At 39.1% G+C, this 6,381-nt stretch overlaps 1 pseudogene; it reads right to left on the bottom strand.

The window, feature by feature from the left end:
- Rpl23a-ps1 (ribosomal protein 23A, pseudogene 1) lies at positions 4,781-5,317 on the bottom strand (annotated as a pseudogene).

The raw sequence follows: 6,381 nt of genomic DNA, 5'->3' as shown, positions 1-6,381 counted from the left end.
ATCCAAGGAGCAAATCAAATCCACGAGGAACTAGCTGAAAGGGTATGCCATCACACTCATTCCTTGTTTGCAACCTACCTTATCAGATTAAATAATGAATTCCTAAAAATATTGAGCCGAGCCTGAAAGCTCACACTTGAATTGTATATTAAACCTGAGCTGAGGAGATAGCTCAGTCTGTAAAGTGCTTGTCACGTGAGCCTAAGGACCCAAATTTGATCTTAGCAACAAACACAGTAAGCTGGGCACATGTAATTCCGGCACAGGAGGAATGAGGGCAATTGGATACATGGGGCTGTTGAACTAATCAGTAAGTCACAGGCCCCACTGGGAGTCCCAGTATCAGAGAACAAGGCAGACAGCTATTGTTCTGTTATGACACAATGCTCAATGCTGACCTCTGATCTTCTCACACATATACCCACTAGTGCACAACACAGATGGGTAGGAACACACTACACATGAATTCCGTGCTAAGTCTATACTACTGCATACTCTATCATTCAGGATTGGAGTGGAACACTTGAACTAGTAGTGTATTTAAGTGTGGGGTTAGATATAGATGTCCATCAAAACCAGCTTACATACATAGAAAGAAACGCTAAGCATGTCCAAGATCTGTAGAACACACAGGAAAACATACTGAGCCAAGAGAGTTCTGAAGTTACCAGCGGAAGCTTGTGAGTGACAGGCTGTTCAAGTGGAGTGTTATAAGTGTAGCTTGAACCAAAGGTTCTTGTCCTCAAGCAGTAACCAGAAAGGCAGGTTCTGAGGAGGAAAGGGCACTTCAGATGCAGACAGGGCCCAAGCTCATGGGAGTCATTCATACCCTTCCTTCTTGTTTTTTCAATTAAGTCAAACCTGCCTAGGGTAAGGTTTGCTTTACTTAAGTTGAACCCAACTGATTTGGTAATTTAATGGCAACTTTAAACTCATTTTTTGAGTATCTATTATTATTTTTTATTGAAACTCTTGGGACTTTACTCCAGCTAACAGAAAGCAACACAAATATTTATTGACTGATTGTCAGCTAGATAGATATTAATATAATGGAGTACTGCTCAGCAATAAAGAGAGCAAACTTGTGTTAGATGCAACAGTCTGTGTCATGATTGTGATATAGTCATACTTTGTATGTGCATGTCAAAACAAATGGAACAGTACACATAAACATAATAAATTTAATTATCTAAATACCTCAACCAAACTGATTTACAAGAAAAATGAAGAGTGTAAAACGAAGATATTCCAGGAGGAGGTGAAAGCCAGCAGAGAATTCTGAGAACTGATCAGTAGTATGTGAAACTAAATAGATTCCAAAATAAACAAAATAAATAGTGTGTGTTCTTCTGAGAAAACCATCTGAACAGAGACATCCTCAACTTTGCCATATGGCTGGGTATTCCTAGCTTATGATGGAAATCAAGTCTCAAGCAAGCAGACACCCACACATGGCAAAACTATTTAACTCTATACCAGCATCTCCGACAAGACAGAAATTTTTCAGTAGGAATGGATTTCTCCCATTAGAGTGGAACTTTAACTTTAGAGAAAAGACAATAGGAAATAGCATTCTTTAAAGATTTGTTTCTTTTTCTCACCTAGTCCAGCATTAGCCACAGGCAACTGTGCTCATGACAATGATGACTACTGTCTATTGAATATTTACCATGCAAGGATTAATATGCCTCTATGTATATCTGCATGTTTTGCAAGAAGAGGCATTTCCGACCATTGCTGCTGGCTTTTCTCAAGGACATAGACATTTACCACATGACCCAGCAGTACTTCTCCTAGGCCTTAACCCAAGGGAAACAAACAAATGGTCATAGAAAATCCTGAGTGTAAGTCTTTTTTATTTCTGTCCAGACTAATAAAGATAGTGCTTTTGTGTGGTACAATGGTCAAGGTTGCTCAGTGCCTCTCATAACATGTCAGATTCTCTATACTCAGGGATTTTCCTGCTGTAGCACACCTCACTGCTTGAATAGTTACCAACTGACCTTATTTGCCTTCTTTGTATCACACTGTGGAATCAGAATTCAGGAAACTAACATACATGCTGATGTTCTGGGCACAATTGCTGCTGCAGTAACCTATACTTTGTTGTGACTCAGGTCTCATGCTTTTTTGTCATAATCCATGACTAATTTGTTAACCGACAAGTAGGATAAAATACCAGACTCTGAAGATTCCAGACATAAGACACTAATTACACAGACATGATTACTAATTATAACAAGCTCATGGAGGTATGGGGGTTTGGGGACTGAAGGACTTGACATTTAGGGAACTGAAGAATTAATTGTGTAAAGGACCCACACTAAAGAAGTGCCAACAGAAAGTGGTAGCTGAGACCTTAGGTGTAGGTGTAGTTCCAAATCTAGAAGACAGCTTCTGTCGGTGAAGGACAGAGGTCAGGAGTGTCTGGGATTGTTTTTAATTGACTTGCTTTAATCAGAGGTGGGGACTAAGGGGAGATGATTAGAACATAGGGGCCTTACCCTCCTAAATGAATTGATGCCAACACTCTTGGGGTAGACTAAGTTCCATGGGAGTCAAGCCCTGTAATCCTAAACATAAAAGTTAGTAGGAAAATATGATGCAATAACTTAAGCTGAGAGCTCTAGTTAAGTGGCAGTTCAAATGATCACAGATTCACACAAAAAAGTAACAAAAACAAAAGAATACAAAACAAAATCCCAGATTGCTTTTCCTTAACTGGTTTTCTTGTGCTACAAACACCACCAGAGACTAAGTAATTTGCAAGTAAGTTTGTTTTGCTTATTGTTCTGGAAACTGGAACACTCCATAGCATTGAACCTCTGTCTATCAGTACCTGATCCTGTATGAAGACAGAGTGAGAAGTGAGTATATAGGATGAATTAACTGGAGAGGGAGCGGTAAGTGATCAAAACTCCGACCTTCCTCCTTTCTTGTCCCAATTTATCTCTACTGCCATTAGGCATTGCTGCTCCCATTGGGTGGATCTTCTCAAGGCAAGGGAAACAAGAGACTCCCCTCCCTGCTCCTCCCTAGCCTGCTCAGGTGATTCTATGTTGTGGCAAATTGACATTTAAAACCACCCATCACAGGAGCTTGATATAGCTGCCTCCTGAGAGGCTCTGCCAGTGCGTGACAAATACAGAAGTGGATGCTCACAGCCAACTAATGTATTGAGCACAAGGTCCCCAAAGAGGGAGCTAGAGAAAGGACCCAATGAGCTGAAGGGGTTTTCAGTCCCATTGGAGGAACAACAATATGAACTAACCAGTACCCCCAGAGCTCCCTGGGACTAAACCACCAACCAAAGAATACATACGGAGGGCCCTTAGTTCCAGCCGCATATGTAGCAGAGGATTGCCTTGTTGGACATCAATGAGAGGAGAGGCCCTTGGTCCTGTGAAGGCTTGATGCCCCAGTGTAGGGGAATGCCAGGACAGAGAAGTGGGACTGGGTGGGTTGTTGAGCAGTGGGAAGGGGGAGAGAATAGAGGACTTTTGGAGGGGAAACCAGAAAAGGGGATACCATTTGAAGTATAAATAAAGAAAATATCTAATAAAAAAACAAACAAGCAAACAAACAAACAAAAAACCACCCATCACACCCATTCCATACAAAATGGAGAAGTTTTTCCGGGAGGCTGCTCTTAGCAGGAAGCCTTCCTAATTGATGACTGTGGCAGGTGCCCATAGTTCCAGACGATAAAGGTCAAGCAAGCCATTCCCTGCTCTTCAGTTATGGAAGCATCATCATCTCTTCTCTCCAATAGACACAAGACAGGACTCAGATCATCTTAAGGGAAAAATGTTAGAGGTGTCCAAAAAAAAAAACCCTGACCCCCCCCAAAGGTTTAGAAGTCACTTATTCTGTACTTTTCATTTCTTTTCCTTCCTTCCTTCCTTCCTTCCTTCCTTCCTTCCTTCCTTCCTTCCTTCCTTCCTCCCTCCCTCCCTCCCTTTATCCCTCCCTCCCTCTCTCTCTGCTTTAAAAAAATCTTTTTCATCTGAAACAAAAACTGAATCTGAAAATCTGAGCAAAACTACAATATTTTAAGATGTAAATTCTTTATTTCCAAGATGACACTTTAATTTATAAAAGGTTTTAAAGCTATAGTTAACTTCTTCCTTTAATAAATAAGAAAATTATTAAATTATTAAAACTTTCCTCTCTTTGAACTGTTCCAAAGCAGCAACAGGGCTTATTAATTCAAATCCACTTTTTTGCAAAGCTTTTTATATTTAATTTCTCATTTAGTAGAAAAGTATGTTTTTAAAGACATGAATATGTTTTAATAATACAATGGTCAACAAAATATAATATATTTCCTCATTTCACAATCTCTTAAGGTTTCTAAAATATGGAGATAAACTTTTGACACCATTTATATTTAAAATAGGAATCTTGCATATATTTGTGTACTTATATTTATGTGTTAAGATGTGTGGTACACATTGCTTCTCGGCCTTTTGGCTAAGATCAAGTGAAGATGTGTGGTACATAGGTTTAATCCCAGCACTCAGAAGGCTGAGGCAGGCAGATCTCTCCACATGAGACCAGTCTGGTCTATAGAACATCTTCCAGGATAGTCAATAGTCAGGGCTGTTACACAAGAAATCCTGTCTTGAAAACAAGACAAAAACAACAATAAGAAATATATTCAACTCTTAACCATGATCTACATAGATATATAGACAACTCACATTAAGCTATGATTTATATAGGTGCATGGGGAGATGCACATTAAAAGGTTAGGACATGTGGTTTCTTTTTTTTTTTTTTTATGGTGGAAAAAAAAAGTGTATATTTAGAATTAGCCATCTGGACTCAGTTTAGATGATCCCAATCTTGTTGGCCACATCATAATCAGGAGCCAAGCAAACATATGCCTTCTCTCCGTCGGGCCTTATCAGGGTATTGACTTTAGCCACATCAATGTCATAGAGTTTCTTGACAGCCTGTTTGATCTGATGCTTGTTGGCCTTGACATCCACAACGAACACAAGAGTGTTGTTGTCCTCTATTTTCTTCATGGCTGACTCAGTGGTGTGGTCAGTGGGAATTTGATGATAGATAGCATAGTGGTCAAGCTTGTTTCTCCTGGGCGCACTCTTCCGAGGATATTTTGGCTGCCTCCGGAGCTGCAGGGTCTTGGGCTTCCGGAAGGTGGGTGACGTTCGGATCTTCTTCTTTTTGTGGCTGTGGACGCCTTTCAGCACCGCCTTCTTAGTTTTCAAGGCCTTCGCTTTAGCTTTGGCTTTGGGAGGAACAGGAGCTTCCTTCTTCGCTTTCGACACCATCTTGGCGAAAAGGATGGACATGTGGTTTCTTAAATGTCTAACAAATTCAACTGAGTTTTTTCAAAGTAAATATTGGATAATTCTTGGTTTAGTTGCTGTCTTTCAATGAACATCAAGTTATAATGCATAAAATTTACACTTTGCACAAACTTAGGAGCTTACTATCCATTACATTTTTATATATAGATATTTAAATTATTCTGACTCTAAGTAAAATCTGCATAGAAAAATATAAACTGCTTTCAAATTAATAAGATGATTTGGGGAGTTGAGTCCACTGATGTTCAGATATATTAAGGAATAGTGATTGATGCTTCCTGTTGTTTTTGGTGTTTGAGGTGGAATTATGCTTGTGTGTCTATCTTCTTTTGGGTTTATTGAAAGAAGATTACTTTCTTGCTTTTTCTAGTGTATAGTTTCCCTCCTTGTATTGGAGTTTTCCATCTATTATCCTTTGTAGGGCTGGATTTATGGAAAGATATTTTGTAAATTTGTTTTTGTCGTGGAATATCTTGGTTTTTCCATTTATGGTAATTGAGAGTTTTGCTGGGTATAGTAGCCTGGGCTGGCATTTGTGTTCTCTTAGGGTCTGTATGACATCTGCACAGGATCTTCTGGTTTTTATAGTCTCCGGTGAGAAGTCTGGTATAATTCTGATAGGTGTGCTTTTTTATGTTACTTGACCTTTTTCCCTTACTGCTTTTAATATTCTTTCTTTTTCTGATTACTATGTAATGGGATGAATTTCTTTTCTGGTCCAATCTATTTGGAGTTCTGTATGCTTCTTGTATGTTTATGGGCATCTCTTTCTTTAAGGCAGTTTTCTTCTATAATTTTGCTGAAGATATTTACTGGCCTTTTGAGTTGGGAATCTTTGCTCTCTTCTATACCTATTATCTTTGGGCTTGGTCTTTTCATTGTATCCTGGATTTCTGGATGTTTTGGGTTAGGAGATTTTTTACATTTGCATTTTCTTTGATTGTTGTGTCAATGTTTTCTATGGTATCTTCTACACCAAGAGAGTCTCTTTTCTATCTCTTGTATTCTATTGGTGATGCTTGCATCTATGACTCCTGATCTC

Source organism: Mus musculus, chromosome 1 (genome assembly GCF_000001635.26).
Source record: "Mus musculus strain C57BL/6J chromosome 1, GRCm38.p6 C57BL/6J".
NCBI classification, from domain to species: Eukaryota; Metazoa; Chordata; class Mammalia; order Rodentia; family Muridae; genus Mus; species Mus musculus.
Note: the sequence above shows the minus strand (reverse complement) of the source record. Positions and strands in the feature narration are given on the sequence as shown.